This window comes from Equus caballus, unplaced genomic scaffold (genome assembly GCF_041296265.1).
Source record: "Equus caballus isolate H_3958 breed thoroughbred unplaced genomic scaffold, TB-T2T haplotype2-0000437, whole genome shotgun sequence".
Taxonomy (NCBI): domain Eukaryota; kingdom Metazoa; phylum Chordata; class Mammalia; order Perissodactyla; family Equidae; genus Equus; species Equus caballus.
The window spans coordinates 1,805,275-1,831,672 of record NW_027222394.1 but is presented as its reverse complement, the minus strand read 5'-3'; the positions used below and the strand labels follow the sequence as shown (position 1 = coordinate 1,831,672).

Sequence of the window (26,398 nt, the reverse complement as noted above, 5' to 3'; positions counted from 1 at the left end):
AAACCCAACTACTCAGCCAAAGGGCCTACCCCTGAAGAATTTCTTTTAACATTTCTTGCAAGGCAGGTCTACTAAGCAACAAATTCCCTCAATTTTCATCTGAGAAAGTCTTTATTTCTCTTTCACTTTTGAAGGAAAATTTCACAGGATCCAGAATTCAAGGTTGGTGAGGTTTTTTTCTCTCAATACTAAATATTTCACTCTACTCTCTTCTTGCTCACCTGATCTCTGAAAAGAAGTCAGACGTATTTCTTATCTTTGTGCCTCTATAAGGTGTTTTTTACCTCTGGCTTCCTTCAATATTTTTTCCATCTTTCATCCTACAGTTTGAATGACATGCCTAAGTGTAGGTTTTTTGGCACTTATTTGAGCTTCCTAGATCTTTGGTTGTTATCTGGCTTTAATTTGGGGAAATTCTTAGTCATTATTGCTTCAAATATTTCATCTGTTCCCTTCTCTCTTTCTTCTCCTTCTGTTATTCCCATCCCATTACATGTATGCTACATCATTTGTAATTGTCCCACAGTTCTTTGATATTCTGTTCAATTTTTTTAAGTCTTTTTTCTCCTTGCTTTTCAGTTTTGAAAGCTTCTATTGACATATCCCCAAGGACATGGATTCTTTCCTGAGCCATGTCCAGTCTACTAATGAACCCAAAGGCATTCTTCATTTCTGTTACAATGTTTTTGATGTAGCATTTCATCTTGATTCTTTCTTCAAATTTTCATCTCTCTGCTTACATTACCCATCTGTTCTTGCATGGTGTCTCCTTTTTCCATGAGAGCCCTTAGCATATTAATCATAGCTGTTTTAAGTGCATAGTCTGATAATTTCAACATCCTTGCCACACCTGAATGTGGTTCTGATGCTTACTGTGTCTCTTCAAACTGTGCTTTTTGCATTTTAGTATGCCTAGTAATTTTTTGTTGAAATCTAGACATGATATACTGGGTAAAAGGAATTCCAGTAAATAGACCTTTAGTGATATAGTTGTAAGGTGTGGGAGGAAGGGAAGAGCTCTATATTCCTAGGATTAGGTCTCAGGTTTTTAGTGAGCCTGGGCCCCTTCACACGTGCTTCTCAGTTTTTTCTTCCCCTTGGGCAGGACAGGATGGCTAGAGAGAGCTGGAATTGGACATCTCCCTTCTCCAAGTTTCATCAGGCTTGGATAAAGCCCTAGCAGGTCAGGCTCTAGTAACAGTTTCTCTTGAGGCCTTGTTAAGAAGAACAGAATGGTCTGGACTATTTCAAAATGATTCCTTTACTTCCTCCTGCCAGAAGCCTGAGAGGATTTTTCTCCAGTATTGGCTGTTAGAACCTGGCAGAGCTCTTGGAAATAAAACTCAAAAAAATGTATTGGAGCCTCACTACGAATGCACCCTCCTGGAATTTTTAACTCTCAAACTTGTCCACACTGAGCCCCCAGCAATCCACCAATTACAGTTTAGGTTTCTCACCTTGGCACTGGTTCCCGTGGAGGTTTCTGCTCTAGACTTTCTGCTTAGGTAAGTTGTGATTTTCTGTGTCCTCTTGTCTTTAATTTCAGGGGCAGCAATTTGCCCTGGGACCTCACTTCTCATATGGAAGTTGCTGATTTTCAGTTTGTTCAGCTTTTTACTTGTTGTTAGGATGAACTCCAACTTCCAACATCCTTACATGCTGGACTGGAAACCTAATAAGCTTCCTCAACTCTGTAAAATACAATTTGAAAAACTCCAGCTGAGGTAGGCAACTTTTTATATGCTTGAAGAGCCACTTTTTCTACTAAGAGGAACTACTGGACAAGTGATCAGAAGACACTGAAGCCTTTTTAGAGGTGTTTACAATCAGGGAAATCCCTGAGCTCCAAGATAGCTGTACCTTTAGGAACCAAAGTAAATAAATTACCTTTATATTTGAGGTTTAATCAGAAATCTCAGGTAACCTGAAAGTGCCAATAGAGAAGCCCTCTATTGCTAGATGTTAGAGGTCATTTATCAACACACTTGATAAACATATCATAGGTATAACTGGCAATTACATGACCTCTTCCTCCCTCAAACAACAAAAGGATGTTTATGGGGGATGAAGATGGCAGCATAAGAAGAGCCTGATCTTACCTCCTCCCACTTTCACAACAAATGTACAGCTACATATGGATCAATTCCCCCTGAAAAGAAACTAGAAGCTAGTGGAACACCTGCTCCACAACAAAGGAGAAAAAGGACCACATCAAGATGGGTAGGAGAGGCAGAGAAATAGCCCCAAATACCCCCATCCCCAGCATGGTGGCACACAATAGAGAGGAATGTCACCAGATGGGCACTTCTCCCAGAGAGTGAGGGGTGGGCTCCCCACATCAGACAGTCCAGCCCCTGGGGTCTGCACCAGAGAGACAAGTTCCCAAAATATGCAGCTTAGAAAACCAACGGGGCTGACAACCAAGGGTTCCAAAGTGCTAAAGGAAACAGATCCCCTCTTAAAGAGCAAACATGCAGTCTCACTCACCTAGAGACCCAGCAAAATAACAGCAGTCTGAAAAATGCTAAAACTATATGTGAAAGAGAGTCATTTGTGAATCTAAAAACAGCAGCTAGAGGGGTGGGGGATGGTGAAAACACTCACTGGGGACTGAGGCACTGGCAGAGGCCACTGCTGTGCTCCCCACCTAACCTGCCCACACAGGTGGCTACAGCATTCCCTGCTCTCTGGCAGGTCATGCAGGTGTGAGCAGACACAGCATTCTCATGCAGCCTAGCTAAAGTCTGAGAGCCCATGCCACTGTGACTGAAGAATGAGTGACAGAGGCATTATCCCACTCCCAGCCTAAAGCCGAAATGAATTCCCCTGCCCCTGGGCTGGGGCTCACAAGAGAGAGCAGTCACGACAACCTCTCACTCCCAGCAACAACCCCCGAGCCTACCATCACACAAGAGCAAAGACAGGGCACATTCCAGCTTCAATGTGAAAGCCCATGAGCATGCTCATTCAAGTCAACCCGACCCCTGCTTGTGAAGCCAGAAAGCAAGCCCTGCACCCTACACTCTCAAACTTCCTGGCTAAAGCCAGGAGGCTAATGGAATCAACACAGGGGACACTCCCTGACTGCCTGGCCCTGGTAGCTGTTGTTCCTGAAGTCCATGGAACTGTAACAATCAGAAAGACAGTTCTTAACAGGCTACCATCCACCCAGGGCACTGCACCAACAGCAGGCTGAAACACAAACCTAGTCTTCCTATAAAAAAAGGCATATTTACCTAGCCTGGAGCTTCACCCTGAGGGAGAGGCTTCAGGTTTCCCACACATCTAGAGGCTAATGAGGCACTCTCAGGGAATGCAAGAAAGGAGATACTATCCTTGCACACCCCCTTGGCCTCACTACAGCTCAACAAGACTCCCCAGAAGGGAGCTTACACACTCATCAGGAACCCCAATATCTGCAACTATTGCCCTGGGGACACCACCACATCTCCTAGTCTGGAGGCCAGTAGGGATTACAACTGTAGCCCCAGAGGGCTTCCAATCAACCTGAAACTAGGTGCTAAATGAGATCTGTCCTCTTGGAACAATGACAAGTCTTGGCACACCCTCAACAACAGAGGCACATCAAGAATAAATCAGACAGTCTAGACAAACACAAAAGTTGAGAGAGACAACTGAGTAGGGTTGAACGAGAAGGACCATCACCTACACAAGACCACACTTTCAAGATTGAGAGAGGTGGGAGTTTTCCCTAATACATAGAAACAAACACAGAGAGTCAAGCAAATGAAAAAACAAAGAAATATGCTCTAAACAAAGGAACAAGATAAAACGTCAAAAAAAGACCTTAATGATACAAAGATAAATAATCTACCTGATAAAGAATTCAAAGTAATGGTCATAAGGATGCTCACAGAACTTGGGAGAAGAATGGATAAACAGAGTGAGAAATTCAACAAAGAGTCAGAAAATATAAGAAGAACCAGTGAGAGCTGAAGAGCGCAATAAGTGAAATGAAAAATACACTAGATGGAATCAATAGCGGATTAGATGACAGAGAAGTATGGATCAGTGAGCTGGAAGACAGGGTAGTGGAAATCACCCAATTAGAACAGAAAAAGAAAAAAGAATTTAAAAAATGAGGAAAATTTAAGGGACCTCTGGTGCAAGGTCAAGGATACTAACATTTGCATTATAGGGGTCCCAGAGGAGAAAAAAGAGAGAAAGGGGCAGAAAACCTATTTGAAGAAATAATGGTTGAAAACTTCCCTAACTTGGCTAAGGAAACAGAGATTCGGGTCCAGGAAGAACAGAGAGTCCCAAACAAGATGAACCCAAAGAGATCTACACCAAGACATATCATAAGTGAAATGGCAAAAGTTAAAGATAAAGAGAGAAAAACCACTAGTCACACACAAGGGACTATCAAATGATTTTTCAGGAGAAGCCTTACAGGCCAGAAGGGAATGACAGGATATATTCAAAGTGCTGAAAGGAAAAAACTTACAACCAAGAATACTCTACCTGGCAAGGTTATCCTTCAGAATTGAAGAAGAGTTTCCCAGACAGGGACACTACCACTGAACAGTTCAGCACCACTAAACTAGCCTTATAAGAAATGTTAAAGGGACTTCTTTAAGCAGAAAAAAAAGGGCCATAACTAGAAATCAGAAAATATACGTAAGAAAAAACCTCACTGGTAAAGGCAACTATATAGTAAAGGTAGTGGATCAACAACTTATAAAACTAGTATGAAAATTAAAGGAAAAAAGCAGTAAAATCAACTGTAGTTACAGTAAGTAGTTAAGGGATACATGATAAAAACTTGTAAAATATAACATCAAAAACATAAACTGGGGGATTTAAAAATATAGAGCTTTTAGAAGGCATTCGAACTTAATGAACTTTCAACTTAAATAGACCTCTCTACATAGAGATTGTTATATATGAACCTCACGGTATCCACAAACCAAAAACCTATAATAGATATACAAAAAATAAACAGAAAGGAACTCACATGTAACAATAAAGAAAGTCAACAAACCACAAGGGAAGAAAGGAACAGAGACGAACTACAGAAACAACCAGAAAACAATTAGTAAAACTGCAATAAGTACATATCCATCAATAATTACTTTAAATGTAAATGTACTAAATTTTCAAATCAAAAGACAAAGGGTGGCTGAATGGATCAAAAAACAAGACACATCTATATGCTATGTCTAAGAGACTCACTTCAGATCTAAAGACACACAGAATGAAAATGAAGGGATGGAAGAAGATATGCCATACAAATGGAAAAAAAAGAAAGCTGGGGTAGCAATATTACTATCAGGCAAAATAGACTTTAAAACAAAGACTGTAACAAAAGACAAAGAATGGCAATATCTAATGACAAAGGGATCAATCCAACAAGAGGATGTAACATTTGTAAATATTTAGGCACCCAACATAGGAGCACCTAAATATATAAAGCAAATATGTAAAGAGAGAAACTGAAGTAATACAATAATAGTAGAGACTTTAATACCTCACTTACATCAAACGATAGATCATCCAGACAGAAAATCAACACGAAAACATTGGCCTTAAATAACACACTAGAACAGAAAGACTTAATAGATACATAAAGAACATTCCATCAAAAAACTGCAGAACATACATTCATTTCAAGTGCGCATGGAACATTCTCCAGGGTAGATCACATGTTAGGCCACAAAAAAGTCTCCAGAAATTTAAGAAGACTGAAATCATATCAGGCATCTTTGCTGACTACAATAACGTAAAACTAGAAGTCAACTATAAGAAGAAAACTGGAAAGAACACAAATACATGTAGACTAAACAATATGATACTCTACAACCAACGGGTCAACAAAGAAATAAAGAGGAAATCAAAAAATACCTTGAGACAAATGAAAATGGAAAAACAACATTCTAAAATCTATGGGATGCAGCAAAAACAGTTATAAGATGGAAGTTTATAGCAATACAGGCCTATTAAGAAAGAAGAAAAATCTTGAATAAACAATCTAACTTTACACCTAAAGGAACTAGAAGAGGAAGAACAAACAATGATCAAAGTTAGTAGAAGGGAAAAAAAATAAAGTTCAGAGCAGAAATAACTGAAAGAGACGAAGAAAACAATAAAGATGATCAGTGAAACTCAGAGTTGGTTCTTTGAAAAGATAAACAAGACTGATAAACCTCTAGCCAGACTCATCAAGAGAGGACCCAAATCAATAAAATTAGAAAGGAAAGAGGAGAAGTTACAACCAACAGAAATACAAAAGACCATAAGAGATTACTATGAACAATTATACACCAACAAATTGGATAACCTAGAAGAAATGGACAAATTCCTACAAACACACATCTTTCAAGATTGAATCATGAATGAATAGACCAATTACTAGTAACAAAACTCAATCAGTAATTTAAAAACTTTCAGAAAAACAAGTCCAGTACCAGACAGTTTCACAGGCGAGTTCTACCAAAGACTTAAAGAACAGTTAATACCTATCCTTCTCAATTTATTCCAAAAAATAGAGGAAGAGGAAGAAATGCTTCCAAACTCATTTTTTTTAAAGATTTTATTTTTCCTTTTTATCCCCAAAGCCCCCCAGTACATAGTTGTGTATTTTTAATTGTGGGTCCTTCTAGTTGTGGCATGTGGGATGCCACCTCAGCATAGCTTATTGAGCAGTGCCATGTCCGTGCCCAGGATTCGAACCAGTGAAACCCCAGGCCACTGAAGCAGAGCGCACGAACTTAACCACTCAGCCAAAGGGCTGGCCCATCCAAACTCATTTTATGAGGCCAACATTACCCTGATACAAAAACTAAACAAAGACATCACAAAAAAAGAAAATTACAGACCAATATCTGTGATGAACACAGATGCAAAACATTATGTTAGCAAGACCAAACTCAACAATACATTAAATGGATTATACACCAAGATCAAGAGGGATTTATGCCAAGAATGAAAGGCTGGTTCAATATCCAGACATCAAAGTGATAGGATAAAACTCATACGATCATATCAACAGATGCAGAAAAGCATTTAACAAAATTTAACATCTACTTATGATAAAAACTCTCAATCAAGTGGGTATAGAGAGAATGTACCTCAACATAATAAAGGCCATATATGACAAATCCACAGCTAACATCATATTCAACAGTGAAAAACTGAAAGATTTTCCTCTAAGATCAGGAAGAAGACAAGGATGTCCACTTTTGCCACTTTTATTCAACATAGTAAGACAGTCCTAGCGAGAGCAATTAGGTAAGGAAAAGAAATAGAAAGCATCCAAACAGAAAAGAAGTAAAACTGCCTCTGTTTGCAGATAACATGATATTACATATAGAAAACCCTAAAGACACCATCAAAAACTGTTAGAGCTAATAAATACATTCAGTAAAGTTGCACAATACAAAATCAACATGCAAAAATTGGTTGTACTTTTATACACTAGCAATGAATTATCAGAAAGAAAAATTAAGAAAATAATCCCATTTATATTTGCATCAAAAAGAATATAGTAACTAAGGATAATTTAACCAAGGAGGTGAAAGACCTGTATACTCTGAAAACTATAAAACACTGATGAAAGAAATTGAAGATGACACAAATAAATGGAAAGACATATCGTGCTCATGGTTTGGAAGGATTAATATTGTTAAAATGTCCATACTATGCAATGCAATCTACAGATTTAATGCAATCCTATCAAAATTCCAATGGCATTTTTCACAGAACTAGAACAAACAATCCTAAAATTTGTATGGAACCACAAAAGAGCCCGAATAGCCAAAGCAACCTTGAGAAAGAAGAACACAGCTGGAAGTATCAAGCTCCTTGATTTCAAAGTATACTACAAAGCTATAGTAGTCAAAATAGTATGATACTGGCACAAAAACAGGTACCTAGGTCAACAGAACAGAGAACCCAGAAATAAACCCATGAGTTTATTTCATTGTCATTTAATCTATGACAAAGAAGGCAAGAATATATAATGAAGAAAAGACAGCCTTTTCAATAAATGGTGCTGGGAAAACTGGACAGCTACATGCAAAACAAAAAGAAACTGGACCACTATCTTACACCATATACAAAAATATATTTGAAATGGATTAAAAGTTTGAATGTAAGACCTGAAACCATTAAACTCCTAGAAGAAAACATAGGCAGTATGCTCTTTGACATCGGTCTTAGTAATATTAGTAATATTTTTTTAGACCTGTCTCCTCAGGCAAGGGCAACCAAAGAAAACATAAACAAATAGGACTAAATCCAACTAAAAAGCTTTCAAACAGTGAAGGAAACCATCAACAAAATGAAAAGGCAAGCTACTGAATGGGAGAAGATATTTGCAAATCATATATCCGATGGGTTAATATCCAAAATACATAAAGAAGTTATACAACTTAATATCAAAAATCAAACAACTTAACAAAAAATGGGCAGAGGGCCTGAAAAAACATTTTTCCAAAGAAGACACACAGACAGCTAACAGGCACATGAAAAGATGCTTAACATCACTAATCCTCAGTGAAATGCAAATCAAAACCACAATGAGATATCACCTCACATCTTTTACAATGGCTATCATCAAAAAGACAAAAAATAACAAGTGTTGGCAAGGACGTGGAGAAAGAAAACCCTCATGCACTGTTAATGGAAATGCAAATTGGTGCAGCCACTGTGGAAAACAATACGGAGGTTCCTCAAAAAATTAAAAATAGAACTACTATATGATTCAGCAGTTCCACTGCTGGGTATCTATTAGAAAACAAAAACATTAATTTGATAAGATATATGCACCCCTATGTTCACTGCAGCATTATTTACAATAGCCAAGATACGAAAGCAACCTAAATGTCCATTGATAGATGAATGGATAAAGATGATGGGGTATATATACAAAGAAATATTATGCAGCCACAAAAATGAATGAAATCTTACCGTTTCTGACACCATGGATGGACTCAGAAGGTATTATGCTAAGTGAAATAAGTCAGACAAAGATAATTCCTTTACAACTTCAGTTATAGCGGAATCTAAAAAACAAAACAAGCAAACCAGCAAAACAAAAGAGGAACAGACTTATAAACAAACTGGTGGTTGCCAGAAGGGAGGAGGGTTGGGGGTAGGTGAAATAAGTGAATGAGATTAAGAGGTGTAAACTTTCACTTATAAAATAAAGTCATGGGCATATAATGTATAGGGAATATAGTCAATTATATTGGAATAACTTTGTATGGTCACAGATATTTCAGTTAAATATGTGTTGGAGCTCCTTACTCTATTCTCCTTATGAACTCTCTCTCATATTTTCTACTACTTTTTCTCTCCTGCATTCTGGATAATTTATTCTGATGTATATTTCATTTCACTAATTCTTTCTTCATTTATGTCTAATATGCTGCTAGACCCACTTACTGAGTCTTCAGCAGGTGGCAGAAATGGAAAACTGGGACTAGAGACTTGTAAAAGTGAAAAAATTAGCAATGTTAACATCTGAGTTATACCTATAAAAACAATTCATTCATCCATTTGTCATGGTTCCTAACCTGTCAACGTGGATTACACCAGGAGCAAACCCTAAGTCAAGTATTCAAGTGCAGGTAGTTTATTTGGGGTGAAACACTGGCCTGGAATTAGAGAAGTTAAACAGGAAAGGAAGGAAGTTAATAAAGGGTTTATTATCAAGAAAGTTAACACTGTAAGCAAGTGAAGCTTAATCCTTGTGGAGAACTCTGGAAGAATGGTGTTTCTCCAACTTCAAAGTGCACAACATCACCTATTTAAGCAGAGATTCCTAGACCTCACTCCCAGAGATCCTGATTCAGTAGTTTTGGGGTGGGTTTTGTGAAAATAAATACAGGAAACCTCATTTAAAATGGAGCTGGGGAGCCCTGAAGGGGAGCTTTCATGCACTATCACTTGCCATACCTTACAGACCCCAAACAGGAAAAAGCATACCTCACAATCCCCAACAGGAAGAGGCTTGCCTGACACACCCCAGCAGGAGGAAGGAAGAATTTCTCTTTGCCCAGCAACAGCGTGGCCAATGAGAAACCATCACACTCAGTCAATGAGAAGTCATTACCACCATGAACTCAGTCTCCTCCAAAAGACTTTTGTTCAAAACAGCCCCTCCCAGCTTTCATCTTTCCTCTGTAAAAGCAAGCCCCTCTCCTCTCTTCTCCGGACTTGCCTATGGTTAGCCATAGTTTGCATGTCCCAAATTACAAGTCCTCCGCTCTTCCCAAATACATTCATTTTGCTGGTAAAATAACAGGCTCTTTTGTTTTTTAAGGTCAACAGTTCTAAGAATTTGTATTTCTAACCAACTCCCAGGCAGTAGTGATGTTAATGCTACAGGTCAGTGGATCACACTTTGAGTAAGCAGTAGTATAGAACACACTTCTGAGGGAGTTATCTTGCCCAAGAGGCAAGGAAACTGGGGTATTTATCCAACAACTCCCAACAGTCATTGTTTTACAAGGCTGCTCTCAAACAGCATTAATTCCCTGGTACTTCCTGCCTGACTGCACATTGGCAGAGCAGGTGTCTGCAGCCAAGAGAAACCCCTCAGGAAATGAGTCACATGTGCTGGCAGCTGAAATCAGTTTGGCATGTATTGACATGGAAAATGCCAAGGAAATGTGAGCAGATCATTGACACCATTTGCTACACTGCTATGTATAGTGTCATGGGGAAAATACACATTAAGCAAGAAATTACACAAATAAATTACAATGATAAGTGGTATAAAAGTAAATTACATGAGGCTCCCACTAAAGATAGCCTCATATTATTTCAGATGGCAACCTCCTAGAGTAGTTGATGCTGACCAAAACAATGCACTTTTACAACTCTGTTAAACACCAACTCCAGATCGGTATCATACACATCTGCCATTACTGAATGCACAGTATCTTATTTGAAGTCACTGTGATTGGCAGTTTACATTACAAATGTGTGCGTAATTATTATTAAGTTTTCCATTTGTTTCATTTGGATAAACCTTAGCTAAGATTTACTTTGTTTTATAAACCTTAAATTGCAAATATGAAAAGCAAGCTGTTTGTTTACTTCAATTATTTTTTTTTATTAAATGGTTTCACCAAGAGAAAACCTAAACCAGTATTGTATTTTGAGAAGTATGTTATAACTTATTCTATGTCTTTTTTATTTTGTAAATCTATACTCACTTTCCTTCCTAAATATATTTATCTCCTTAAAGCATCTAAAGAGTTAGCAACTGCAAAGTTAGGGAACAGTCCACAAAACTATCCTTACTTCAGTGGTTTCAAGCGCACACTCAGATTTGATAATTTGCTGGAAGCACTCACTGAAAGCTGTTGTACTCACAGTTACAGTTTATGACGGGGAACGGATATAGATTAAAATCAGCCTAGGTTAGAAACACATAGGACAGAGCCTAGGAAAGGAATAAGTGTGGAGCTTCCAGTTGGCCTCTTCTATGGACAGTGTTATTTTCATGGTATCAATGTGTGACAACACCCACAGAGTACTGCCAAACAAGGAAGCTCATCTGAGCCTTGGTGTCCAAAGCGTTTATTGAGGCTCCGTAACAGTCCCATGGCTGATTGCCCACATGGCTGATCTCATTTTCTAGCTCCTTAAGAAGTCAAGCTGATACCGCTTGACTCTAAGTACCATCCTAAATCACACTGTTACTATCTGGCTTGGCCCAAGGTCCCCCCGCAAACAAAAACATTTCTGTCAGGCATGATATCCCAGGGCTTAGCAATTACCTCCCAAAAGCCAAGAGTTCAGGCCAGATTTCTTTTTGGGCAAGTTTAAATTCTCTACTACACTGTGCCTTACTCATTTACATGTAAGTAGCTAAGAAAATCTTATAATGAGGTTAGAAAACATATTTGATATTTAGTATTATTTTGTGTCTTAAAATCTTGGAAGAGAACATTTTGACTAAAACATGCAAATGCACCAAATCTAACAATAAATGTGACAAGAAAGCAAGTAAACATATTTTTAATCCACAAACAGCAGCATATCATAATATAATGAATAATCACCATAAGAATGATAGTAAATTTACATATATATTATTTTCTAAAAACTTGAAGATACTAAAGAAATATCTATGCAAAGCAAATGGATAAATTAATAATATTAAAATGTTTAAAAATAAACCATAAATATATCTTGTGACTACTTCCACCTTGTGCTTAGCTGCATTTTCTCATTCCTTATTATGTTAATGAAATTCTGAACATTAAGTGAAATGCTAAATCTCAGGCTGAGATCTTAACATATTAGCTGTTCTTAAGGATTTCCTGCCCTCCAGTGGTATCTGCCTTAATATTTTCACTGCACCTTTCAACATTACAAAGAGAAGACACATCACTTATACATTTACATTTTGAAATTATATCACGCTCTATGGCAGCATCTAACTTTTCTTTCATTACAGGTTCACTCTCAGTTTGTACCCATGCATCACATCTTGCAACTTGTACAGTGCAATTACTGCTTTTGTTTTGCACAATGTGTGCTGAATCACACTGAGACTGTGGAAACTGATCTGTCTTATCTTTAAGTGAGAACTGGTGAAAATTCTCATTTTGTTTATGAATTTTGGCATTGTTTTTAGCAATCCTATCATGTGGAAGTTTTGCCATCCTTTCTAAATAAAAACTGTTAGTTGTTTCTTTGGTTTTGATGGATCTCCTATTTGAATCTTCAATTTGCTGCAATATTTGATCTTCATCTTCAGACAGCTAAAAGAAATTTAGTAATTTTGCTGTAAATGATGCTTTAATTTTAAAAAATCATTCAATGACTTCAAAGCAGACATTCTTAAATTCACATCATGGAAAATTTCAAAATACAGAAGAGACTTTGGCAGGTGGCAAGTCAACCTGGACTTTTGATTTTTAAAAATCATGGAGGTTATGGATTTTTTAAATAACAAGAACAATAATGATAATGACAATCCTTGTATTACAAATTCAAAAGAAAGGGTCGGCCCTATAGTGTAGTGGTTAAGTCAGGCGGGCTCCACTTCAGCAGCCCAGGTTCATGGGTTCAGATCCCATGGACCTACACTACTGCCAAGCCATACTGTCTTGGCAACCCATATACAAAATAGAGGAAGATCGGCACAGATGTTAGCTCAGGGCTAATCTTCCTCAGCAAAAAAAAAAAAAAAAAAAAAAACCAAAGAGGAAGATTAACAACCGATGTTAGCTCAGAGAGAATCTTCCTCACCAAAAAAAAAAAAAAGGAAAGAAAGCAAAAGAGCTAAAAAAGAGAAGGGGAATTTTGTCTCTTATCAGTCTCTATAATCACAGGCTACATCATCCCCCTACCCTTTCACACAGAGGAAACGATATACACCACACTCTTCAACCACTTAAAAAGAATGGAGTAGAAGTAATAACTTCGAAAGAAACAGTTGACACATATAACTTGTTCAACTATTCACTCATTGACTTTAGTCAAAAAATATCTATATTGTATCTTTTATGGGCCCAGTCTCATAAAAGAAACAACTTAAGGAGAGTATCGGCTAACAGAAAATCAAATAGACAAAAGGAAAATTAAACAGCAATAAATATCACAACTGCTACATAAAAAGTCAAATTTTAAGTACTTTTAATAGGTTTATATTTCAATTTACTAGCTTGAATTTTTCAACTTCACAAAAAATTTATCTCTTAATTACTGCACTAACCAAAATATTCTTTTAGTGAAAATCTTATATAAAAGTACTGATTAGCCAAGCTAAAAAAAAAAAAAAAAAAAAGAGGCAGAGTTAACATTAAAAACCAAAATGAGGTATACGTCTCAGTTGTTTGGCACTGAAATAGGAAAAGTAAGCCCAAGAAACAGCATTAAGACTGGCTGCACACAAATTAGAGAAAACAAGCTCAATACATTTGTTTATTCAAGAAACAAGTATTTTTTAGCATCTGCAATGCAAGTGAAGCAGACACAGTTGCTGCCCTCTTAAAGCACACGTTCTCATTGGTGGAAGTGGCATTAACCAAATAATCACACGCGTGCATATGTAATGACAGAATGAGAAAAGCACTATGAAAAACAAGCATGAAGGACCTTGAGAGGATAATTGAGGGGCCTAATTTAGATTGAGGAACCAAAGAGGGGCTTTCAGAAGCAGCGACATATTTACGCTAAGACCTAAAGGATGAGTAACAGCAAGGCAGAGGAAACAGGATATATAAATAAATGCCCTGAAGCAGAAAAGAGACTGATAAACTAAGGAAAGTGAAATGTCGTACGTGTGGAGTGTGGTGAGAGAGGGAGAACACCAGAAGTTGAAGATGTAGCCAGACTCTAAAGTAAAATAGAAATCCACTCATAGGAATAACATGATTCGATTTAAGTTTTCAAAAGATCACGATGACTGCTAACTGGAGAAAAAGTGGAACAAGAGTGGAAAATAGATCTCTTAGGAAACAACCACAATAGTTCAAGAACAAGATGATGGTACCTTAACTAGGGTATTGACACCAGAAGTTGAGGAAGTAGATAAATATGCCAAGTATTTCGGAAGTACAATTGACTGAATGAAGTGATGGAATGAATGGGGTTAAGGAAGGCAGATGAGGCAGAAAGAAATGACAGTTAATTACTAAGTTTCTAGAGTGAGCAATTGAGTGGACAAAAAGGTATCACTAATATAGGAAATATCAATAAAACTGACTTGGGGAGAAGAACAGGGGAATTCAGTTTGAGGAATAAAAATAAGGAGATTTTTGTGAAACATCCAAGAAGAGGTATCCGCTAGGAAACTGGACATCTAAATAAGGATCTGGGCTAAAGTCATAAAGCTGAGAACTGTCATCAACTAGACAGTATATAAGTCATTGGAGCACATAACATCATCTAGAGTTTGGAATGTAGGTTAAGAGAAGAAAAGGATCCTGCAGCAAACCATAAACACTATGACATTTATATAGGAGGAAGGGTGGAAAAGAAGTAGACAAAGGCATAAAGTAGCACTCAAAGAGGTATGAAAAAACCAAAAGAGTGTGTTATCATAAAAGCAAAGAGAAGAAAATGTTTCAAAAAAAAGAACATAATTTCTATTAATATTACTAAAAGTTCTTGTAAAATAAAAACTTTAGTGTCCAACGAATTTGACAAAATAGAAATCACTGGGGTCCTTCCTTAGCAAGAGCAGTTCAGATGGAAAGTGAGAGACAAAAGGTGGACGAAATGAATACGGAAGAATTGATGGAGGAGAATTCCATTAAATGTGATTTCTGAGAAATGCAGCATTCCCACTCAGAACATAGCATGTCATTCCAATTATTCAGACGACAGTCTTCAGTAACACTTTAGTGTTTTCTTCATATAAGCCTTAAGGTTTTCTTTTTTCTATGTATTTTTGGTTGTTTTAGGGTTTCAATTCTTATGAGTGGGTTCTTTTAAAAACTCTTTTAAAAGAAACACAACTTTATCATATACACACACACATATCCTGATAAGATTGGCTTTTGTCAATAATAATGAACACATTCATTTATACTTTAATTTTATATTTCTGTTTACGTTCTTACATTTTTAATATTTTTCATTTTTCGTTTACATTTATATTTCCACTAGTTATTGTCTCAACTATTTGTTTCAGAATGTAAAGGTACACTATGAGATATACAAAGAATTCTAAACTAGTATAGCATATATTAACAAGCAAAAAAACGAAAAGCATACCTTACCATCTCTGAACTAGAACTGAAACAACTATCTGTGGGCCTTGGAGAGTAACTGGTAGACCAACTACTCTGTGAAGACTCAAGATCTGAAAACGAACATTTAACTCATGAAGAATGGTATTTATTAATACTCTACTAATTATATACACAGGCAGCAGATATCAGCTGGTAAAATAAGTTTAGCTAACATACTGCAGAGCATTTTAAAAGTGTGCCAAAACTAGTTAAAACTTGAGAAACTCCGCATCTTGGATTTCTGACAGAGTATTACGGGTTTATTCTACACTTAAAAGTTTTTCATCTACAAGTAAAATAAGGGTACATAAGGCAAGAAAGGAGAACAGAGAAAATTCAATTGATTTTTTCTAATATATGAACAATGTTTTATGAACAAATAATTTAAATAATAATTTAAAGTGTCAACCTACAGGAAGGAGGAATAAGGCAATTTATTAAGTCCAAAAGCACCAGATATTTGCTAATCTAATAAACGAAGCTTCCTTGTACAATAAAAGCTGTATTTAAAAAATCAACTCAAAGCATCCAGTCCGATATTCTTTCATTATGTGCTTAATGTGTTCTCTTATGATAGCAAGTAAAGTTTAAAAATAGGCCTGAGAAGTAGGTCATGACTCCTCACAATGCATAAATACTGTAGACCAAGAGGGACGTGCATTCACACTAAAGTAGCAACAAAAACAACAAAAAGTACCTACCACCAAATCTAACAAGAGACATGCAGAATCTACTTGAGGAAAACCTTAAAGTGCTTAAAGGTGTTCTAAACAACTATTAAAGATACAAAATTAGGCTGAATTAACAAAAAGACATCCCTTGTTCTTAGATAGGTCTACTCAACATCATTAGTATGATAATGCACACTAAATCAATATATACACTTAGCATTTTCCTGATAAAACTAAAATATTTCTTTGGAGCTACACAAGTAGATTTTAAAGTTTATATAAAAAATAATCAAAATTAGCCAGAAAAATTCTTTAAAAAGTACAAAGGGAGGTGTAACTGTTTTAGAAATTAAGCATACTATAAAGCACTTACCATAAAAATAGTACAGTATTAGCACACAAAGATTAGGAAAGACCAGTAGAACAGTAAAGAAAGCCCAGCACATATGAAAAGTTAGTACATAAAAAAGGTGGTATCACAAATGCCTAGGGAAAAGACGCATTTTAAAAACCTGAATCAATGCACATCTCACACCTTTAATCACAATAAACTCTAAACGGATTAAAGATTTAAGCGTAAAAATATAAAATCATACTAACACTAGAAGAAAACATTAAGTGAATTCATTTAACCTGGGAGTGTAGAGTCTTTCTAATCAAATCCAGAAGTATAAAAGAAAAGATGAATAAAATCAACCACATAAAAAAATACATTAATCCTTTGGCAAAGCAGGAGATATCATAAGCAAAGTCAAAACAAATCAAAAACCAATAATAAACTAGGAGGAAATATTTGTGACATATCACAAAGACCTAAATCTCTTTAATATATAAAGAGTTCTTAAATATCAAGAAAAAAAATACCAAAAATTCAATTGGTCAAAAGACATGAATGGAGACTTTAAAGAAAAAGAAATGAAAACAGACATTAAATATTTTTAAAAGACGCTCAACTTCACTTATAGAAAAAGAAAAGCAAACTTAAACTGCCATCTATCCGTCTGTCTACCTATCTATTTTTATAAAACTCACAAAAATTCCCAAGTTTGAACACAATCCCTATTGGTGAGGCTGTGGAATAAAAAGGCACATTTCTGGTGAGATTGCCAAATGATGCAACAGGCAATTTGGTAATATCTATCAAAATTGAATTTTGGCAATAATAACTACACAAAAAAACAATGTATCCCCCCTTTGACACAGCAATCCTACTCCTAGAAATTATCCTGAAAATGTACCTCCACAATTAAGAAACATATACACAAAGTTGTTCACCAAGCATTGTTTATAAGAACGCAATACTGGAAACAAGCCAAATGTCCACCAACAGGGCATGACTGAATAAACTATAGCCCATCCACATAATAGATTACCAAAATTGTCATAAATAAGGGATGAAGAAATGTCTAGTACTAAGATGGAGAAATCTATAAGAAACTTACTAATAAATGAATCCATTTAATTCATCTATAAAATATCCTATATTATACAAAATATCCTATACTACATTTAAGTGAGAAAAGTGGAGAACTAAGACCCATGTGAATATGTGTGTTTATATATTCTTAGGCTTTATTTTGAAGAAAAACAGAACACAACAAAACATAGTAAAACGATAAACCATAAACCAATAAAAAAGTTACTCATATGAGGCAAAAGGAAACAGGGCAGACAAGATAGGATAGAAACCAGACTACTGGTTTACACTTCAAAAATTTAAATTAAATCCAAAAGAAAAAAGTTGATAAAGATTTCTAGGTATCCTAGCAAAGTAGATATCCGAAAGAATCATTCCATCACAGAATATCTAAAAAGTACCACAAACTATTTTTCATAAAAAGACAGTATAGACTAAAATGACCACTCAAATATGAAGTATTTGCTACACACAGCCTACAAGCAATTAGAATCTAGTATATATATATGAAAGATATATAGGATATATACATATATATCTACATATGGAAAAGATATATCCTATAAGGAAAGCCAAACTTTCTAAAAGAAATATGACCAATAGACATGAAAGGTATTTCACAGATAAACAGGGGTGGCAAATCAACCTAATTAATAATGGGAAATATAAATTAAAATTACAATGAAATACCAGATTCCAACAATGATAAAAAGCTGATCCAGTGTTAGTGAGAATATGGAACAACTAAGAGTCTTAGCTCCTGCAAGTGGGAGTTTAACCTGGCACAACTACTTTATAAAACAATTTTGTATTACCTAGAATAGATGAAGATGCGCATAACATTTGAACTAGCCAATTCTACTCCTTGACTCATATTCAAGAGAAATTTTTTATACATGTGTGCCAGGAGAAATGTCAAGAATTGTCCAAGTAGCATTGTTTATTATAGCAAAATATTCAAAACAATCTAAATAACCAATGCCAGAAAATGTATAAATTGAGGTACATCCACACAACAGAAGGTTGCATAGCAGTAAATAAATAATCAAGTATATTAGAGTCACAAATATCAGAGTGGGTGAACAAAGAAAAGCAAGTTGCAGCAAAATATATAGCATTTGCCTCAATCTGTGAACAGTTCTAAACCAAGCAATGTAAAAGTCTATGTGTGATACCATAAAAACAAATTCAGGATAATAGTTACCTCTAGGGGGCAGGATAGGAAATGCAATTGAGAAGATCTTCAAATGTACTGATTACGTATTATTTCTTAAGCTACAAAGTGAGTACAAGGGTATCTATTTTACTACTATTCGCTAAAATGTACATATATGTTACATATATTCATCATGTATAACACATTTTATAAAAGATAAAAGTAGTTTTGAAGACAATTGCATTACTAGTACATTCTAAGATATCTAGGAAACATATTTGCCGGCAAAAACCTAAAAAAAAAGCACTTAAAACAATTTCCACTTAAATGTTAGTTTTTTTTAAAGAAAAAAATTCACTTATACTGACAGACTTTCATAGTAGAGGTTGGCCTGCCTTTTAAAGAACACATTCCTCCTTTTTCCATCAGAATCTAAAAGAAAAATAAAATTTAAGAACTCCTAAGTATACACAATAATATCCACTTATAGCTCCCTTTTCACCCCAACAAATCATTTTACAGTACTCTTCCTTCATATTACTTTAATTCCACAAAGATAATTTTAAACTCCCAAAGAAAAATTTGCCTATGACAAACAATAAAACAAAACAAAATTGAAATTCATTTAGAAACAGCAAGCAACAGAAGAGACACTTGATAATAAATGAATTGACAAAAAAGAAAGGATTCAGGTAATCATAACAAATGCAGCTGAAAAAAGGAAAAGATACTAAAGCAATTTGGAGATTTATTCTGTTTTTCTTTTTCTAATTTGTTAAGTTGGATATCAGTTCATTTATTTTCAGGTTTTTTAAATAGTAAAAGCTCTTAGAGGTATCAATTTTCTACAGAACACACCATTGGTTTTGGTTTTCATCAATTTCTATGTAATTTGTAATTTATTTTCATTTCCTTTTCTTTTTTTCTTTTTCAAAACCAGAGTGTTTCTTAATTTTCAAGAAGATAAGGGAGGTTAAGCAACTTCTTTTCCTCTTCTTTAGTTCTAATTTAATGAATTTTTTATTAGAGAATATGGCTATGAATCTCTCCTTAGATAAATCTCTTAGACTTTCTTTGTGGCTTACTACATGAATTAGGTTTGCAAATATAGTAGGGACTTATACAACACATATATTCTCTGTTGGTGGGATATACAGTTTTTGATAGACAGATACGTAGCATAAAGGAGAAACCATCTAGTTGTTCACCAAACATGTTTCCCTTTCCTTTTAAGCATACAGCTAAAACACATTTCCTACCCTCCCTTGGAGTTGGTTTGGACACGTGATTTAAGTTCTGGTCATGGGCAAAGTGGTGTACACCACTGCCAGTGCTGGCCCATAAAAATTTTCTCCACAATCCTCCACTTCCTTTTCCCTTCCGCTATATCCAGTATCAACAAGTTGGAAACCTACCAGTTGAAGATACCAGAGTCCCTACCAGCTTGGAGCCCTGAATAACTTTGTCGAGCAAAGCCTCTTTTCTAACCTCACTATTTAATCATTTAAAAAGCCTTGTACATTCAACTCTTAGAATATTCAAGCCCCAAACCTGCACCAGTAAGACACAAGCTGAGAAAGCTATATAGACCCCCAAGACAGGCAAACACTCCAATATCCACTTCAGATCTGTTGATAGAGGATAACAGACAAATAAAATGGTCCCAAAGAGAAGAAACTAAATTATTTAAGGAATTTCCCCATCCTCTAGGATAGCAAGATTTTCACACAATGTCTGCCCAGCAGGATTTCATGATCGGTATGGATCAGTAACTCTGTATCACCTCTTCTTCTCCTTTCTGAATGGGCTTTTCATTGAATTTTTACTCTCCTTGTTTCAATAATATATATTTTATTTATATATATCTTGCCATCTTTTTATTTTTAACCTCTATTATTATGTTCTACATGTTTCTTGAAAAACTATAAAGATTATTTTTTCTTCTCAATTTGATATTCTTTGAATCTTGTTAAGAAAAATCAACCTCTTTATATTTCACATATTAATTGCTAAGCAGGTTTCATTCCTTACATTTTACCTTTCCCATTTATCTAAACGTTATTTCATTCTTTCCCATCTTGATCAGGTTTCCTAGTGTGACATCCCCACTCCCTTGAATTCTGAATATCTTCTACGTGTCTTTATTTCTCTAGTGATTACCTTCCCATTGGTAACAACCATAATTTAAATCTTATTCCTCTACTACTTTAAAATTAAATAAGTTCCAGTTCAAGATGGCAATGTAGGAGGATCCTGAACTCACCTCCTCCCACAGACACACCAAATCTACAGCTACATACAGAACAATTTCCTCTGAAAGAAACCCCAAAACAAGCTCAGAGACTCCTATACATCAGGGGAATGAGAAAAAACCCACAGTCAAATGGGTAGGAGAGGCCGAGACACAATCTTACCATAACCCCACCCTGGGCATGGTGATCCACAACCAGGAGGGAACCCACAACTCTGAGCTTCTCCCCAAGGAGTGAATGGCTTGACCCTCATATCTGGTACTTGAACTTTTAAGACCTTCACCAAAGAGATAAGCCCCCAAAACGTCAAGTTGTGAAAGCCAACAGGGCTTGTGTCCATGAGACCCACAAGGCTACACGGAACTGAAAAACAGTTCCTAAAGGGCTCACACAGGCTCACCATGCTGCACCCCAGGGCCTAGAGCAGAGGCAGTTCACTGACTATCCAGTCTTTCTGTGAAACAAGCCTATTAGCTTATCCTCATAGCTGCAAACTAAGAGTCAGGCTTCTAATTAAATTCACATCTAAGGGCTGACTGTAATCCTCTCCAGTGAACTCGGAGGCTGGGTACCATCTTTCCACTCTCCCGCTGCCTCGCTCATGGTCACCAGTACCTTGCAGAATGGAGCTTACACTGGAGGGTCCCACAGGACTGTAACAAATGGAGAAAGAGTTCCTAACTGGCTACCCTCCAGGGCAAAGCAAAGAGACAGTAGATTGAATCGCACCCCAATCCTTCTGTGAGAGAAGCCTATTTGCTTATCTTAAATCTTTGGCCTAAGGAGCAGGCTTCTAATTTAACACACATCTACAGGCCTACTGAAATATTCTCCAAAGACCATAGAGCCCAGCAGGCACCATCTTCACAGTCCAACTCTGCCTTGCTCCAAGTCACCAGTATCTCCCAGAAAAGAGCTTGTGCACATTGTCTGGAGGCCCAGTTTCCGCAGCTGCCACCCATGGGATGCCCCTTGATCAGCTGGCTCTGCTAGCCAGCAAGGCTTTGAAGGGGATCAGAATTGGCCATCTGAGCCAGCCCTGATGGCCTAGTGGTTGAAGTTCGGTGTGTTCCACTTTGGTGGCCTGGGTTTGGTTCCCGGGCATGGAACCACATGACTCGTCTGTCAGCAGCCATGCTGTGGTGGCAGACCACATAGAAGAACTAAGACTTACAACTAGAATATACAACCATGCACTGAGGCTTTGGGGAGGGGAAAAAAAATGAAAGAGAGAGGAAGATTGGCAATAGATGTTAGCTCAGGGCAAATCTTTCCCAGAAAAAAAAAAAAAAAGAATTTGCCACCCCAAAATGTGTCTCTTTGCCTTGATTATTTTAAGGACAAAAGAGTCTTTCACTCTTTGAAAGAAATTCAGACCTTCCCCCTAACTGCCTGAAAGAATTTAAGATAGAAGGGCCTGTCCCAGGAAGGAGATATCACCATAGATAATTCTAGGTGTGGTAGACAGAAAGACATCTAGCAAGGGCCATTTTATCAAAAGATCTCTTTCAGTTCCCATTGTCTACAGATGGCCCAGCAAACACTTGTTTATCAAACATTTCCATTTCCATCGTCATGTAAATTGCCTTCCTCTCCTTTGAAGTCCCAAACCACTACCCCCAATATCCTCCTTTATCTTTAGCTGAAGATGGTATTCAGGTGGCAATTTCAGCCACTCCAGCAAGATTTTCCTGGGTTTCTCCCATGTACATATGTTATCAAACTTTGATTTTCTCCTCTTATTCTGTCTCATGTCAATTTAATTCTTAGACCAGCCAGAAGGACCCAGAGGGTAGAGGAATTGTTTTCCTCCCCTACAGTTTACGTTCACAGGTCCCACAGGACTATAATGAACAAAGAAAGAGTTCCTAACCAGCTACCGGTCCAGGGCGCAGCAGTGAGGCAGCAGACTGAAATGCCAGTCTTTCTGTGAAAGAAGCCTATTAGCTTATCTTCATACCTGTGGCCCGAGGGACAAGCTTCTAACTAAGCACAGACCTAGGGGCTAACTGCAATCCTCTCCAGAGACCAGGAAGCCCAGTGGTTACCATCTTCACACTCTCCATCTGTCCCACCCTAGGTTGCTAATGTCTCCAAGAAAGGAGATTGTGCACATATCTAGCACCAGGGTTTCTGTGTCAGCTGCCCAAAAGACACATCCCTTGATAGCCTGGCTCTGGTGGCCAGCAGGGCTTGTGTTCATAGATTCAACAGGATGTCAGCAAACAAACAGTTCTTATATGGCTATCACACCAGGGCTCAGTGCAGACGAGCACACAGAAATGCTCATGTCAAAGTCTTCCCATGAATGAGGTATATTTACATACTTCAAAAGCTGCTGCATCAGGGTCCAGTTTCCAATTAGACTGAATCTAGATGTTGACTGAGATCTTCCCTATTGGGACAGCGGCAGGTTTTTGCACACCCTCAAATACTGGGAGCCACTAAAAATAAAGTAGACTGCTTGAACAAGCACAAAGGTTTGAGAGACAACCAAGAGCTACAGCAGGGTTGAAACATAAGGTTCATCTCCTGCACGAGGCCACTTCTTCAAGACTAGAGAGGTGGCTGTTTTACAGAATGCATGGAAACCAACACAGAGAATCAAGGAAAATAAAGAAACAGAAGATGACATTCCATATGAAAGAACAAGATAAAGCCTCAGAAAAAGACCTTCATGAAATAAGTGATTTACCTGATAAAGAGTTCAAATTAGCCATCATAAAGATGCTCACCAAGGTCAGGAGAAAAATACACGAACAAAGTGAGAATTTCAACAAAGAGAACATAGCGTAGAAAGTATAAGAAAAACACCAAAAATAAATCACAGAGCTGAAAAATACAATGGAAAGGTACAAAAGAAGACTAGATGAAGCCAAAGAAAGGATCAGTGAACAAAAAGACAGGGCAGTGGAATTTACCCAATCAGAGGAGCAAAAAGAAAAAGGAATGAAAAAGAATGAAGATAGCACAAGGAACTTATTGACAACATCAAGTGGACTAATATTTGTATTATAGGGGTCCCAAAAGAAGAAAGGGGCAGAAAATTTATCTAGAGAAATTATGACTGAAAATTCCCTAACGTGGGGAAAGAAACAGACATCCAGATCCAGGAAGCCCAGAGAGTTCCAAATGAGATGAACTCAAAGAGACCTCACCAAGACACATTATAATTAAGTTATCAAAAGTTAAAGACAAGGAAAGAATCTTAAAAACAGCAAGATAAAAACAACTTGTTACATCCAAGGAAACCCTCATAAGACTACTAGCAGATCTTAAGCAGAAACTTTGCAGGCCAGAAGGGAGTGGCACAACATATTCAAAGTGCTGGAAGAAAAAAACTGCTAGTCAAGAATACCCTATCCAGCAAAGCTGTCCTTCAGAATAGAAGGAAAGATAAAAAGTTTTCCAGACAACCAAAAGCTAAAAGAGTTTATCATCACTAGACTGGCCTTACAAGAAATGTTAAAGGGACTTTAAGCTAAACCGAAGGGCCCTAAATCAGTAACAGGAAAACATATAAAATTATAAATCTTACTGGTAAAGGTAACTATATAGTAAAATTCAGAATAATATAATGTTGTAGGTGATGGGTTAATCACTTATAAAGCTAGTATGAAGGTTAAAAGACAAAAGTACTAAAAATAACAACTACAATGATTTGTTAATAAATACACAAGATAAAAAGATATAAGTTGTGACATCAAAAACATAAAACTTGGGAGGGCAGTAAAAATTTAGATCTTTAGAATGCATTCAAACTTAAGTTTTTAAGAACTTAGAATGTTATAAGTTGTTTTACAGAAGCCTCATGGTAACACAAAGCAAAAACCTACAGTAGATACACAAAAGATAAAGAAAAAGGAATCCTAAGCACACCATTACAGAAAATCATCAAATCACAAAGAAAGAAAAAAAGAAAAAACAAAGGAATTACAAAACAGTCAGAAAAAAATGAACAAAATGGCAATAAGTCCACACCTATTAATAATTACTTTAAATGTAAATGGACTAAATTCTCCACTCAAAAAATATGGAGTGGCTAAATAGACTGAAAAAACAAGATCCATCTATATGCTGCCTATAAGAAACTCACTTCAGAGGTAAGGACACACACAGTCTGAAAGTAAAGGGACAGAAAAAGATATTCCATGCAAATGAAAACCAAAAAAAAACCTGGCATAGCTATACGTATATCACACAAAATAGACTTTAATACAAAGAGACTTGGAGACAAAGAGAGTAATAAGAGACAAAGAAGGTCATTATATAGTCATGCACCACATAAAAACGTTTCAGTCAACAACAGACTGTGTATACAACAGTGATCCTTTAAGAAAAGTAACATATAGTCTAGGTGTGTAGCAGGCTATACTGCTGGGAGCCGTGGCTACATCATTTGATCGGCTGTTTGACAGGGTCCAGCCGATTAACGCTGAGGGGTGCAGGGTCGCCCCTTGGTGAAGAATAACCGGCCAGCCCCTCACATAGTTCTGAAACCTGTGCTGCTTCTAATTGCCCTTCATTCCTTTTCCTTTCTTAACCTCCAGTTTTCACTCCTTTGGGTGGCTGCTTGGGAGGCACTACCTCCTGGGAAAATTAGATATAGTAAGAGAATGTGACCACCTGCAGGTAACTTTCAAGATATTTTTCAGTTAATTAATGGAGGAGCACACAGTCCCATTTGAGACAATCAGAAAGGAATCCTGCCCAGATAAGATGTCGAATTAGGTTTATGGCCTCCATCTGGTTAATGTTTCCTTCTCCCTCCAGTTCTTTGTCTAAATATACATATGCATCGTCCTTCTAAGTTTGTTGGCTAATTGGTTGATCAAGAAGTATCTATATATTATTCTTGACCTTCTGCTTTCTGTTAAAATGTTATAGAGGTTTTCTCCTAAAAGCAATAAATAATAAATAATTGGTGAGTAGAAGGGCCGAGGGGTGCAAGAATGCCCCTCGGTGAAGGATGGCCGGCCAACACCCCCAATATTTTCTGAATTATATGCATGCTTTCTATCAAGGTTATGTGTATACTTATTTCTCTTTTTTATTCTTGAAGATATATAGTTTAGTTTAGCTTTTCAGCCCTTTACTTTACTAACAATATGATACTTTCTCCGGCAGTGTACTTAAGGGACCGTTAGCTCTACAATCTAAAAGACAAAGGAATGCTTCCA

At 36.7% G+C, this 26,398-nt stretch overlaps 1 pseudogene; it reads right to left on the bottom strand.

Moving 5' to 3' along the window:
* Positions 1-546: 546 nt before the first annotated feature.
* Positions 547-26,398, bottom strand: part of LOC138922985 (regulator of DNA class I crossover intermediates 1-like) — an 86,032-nt pseudogene continuing 60,180 nt past the window's right edge.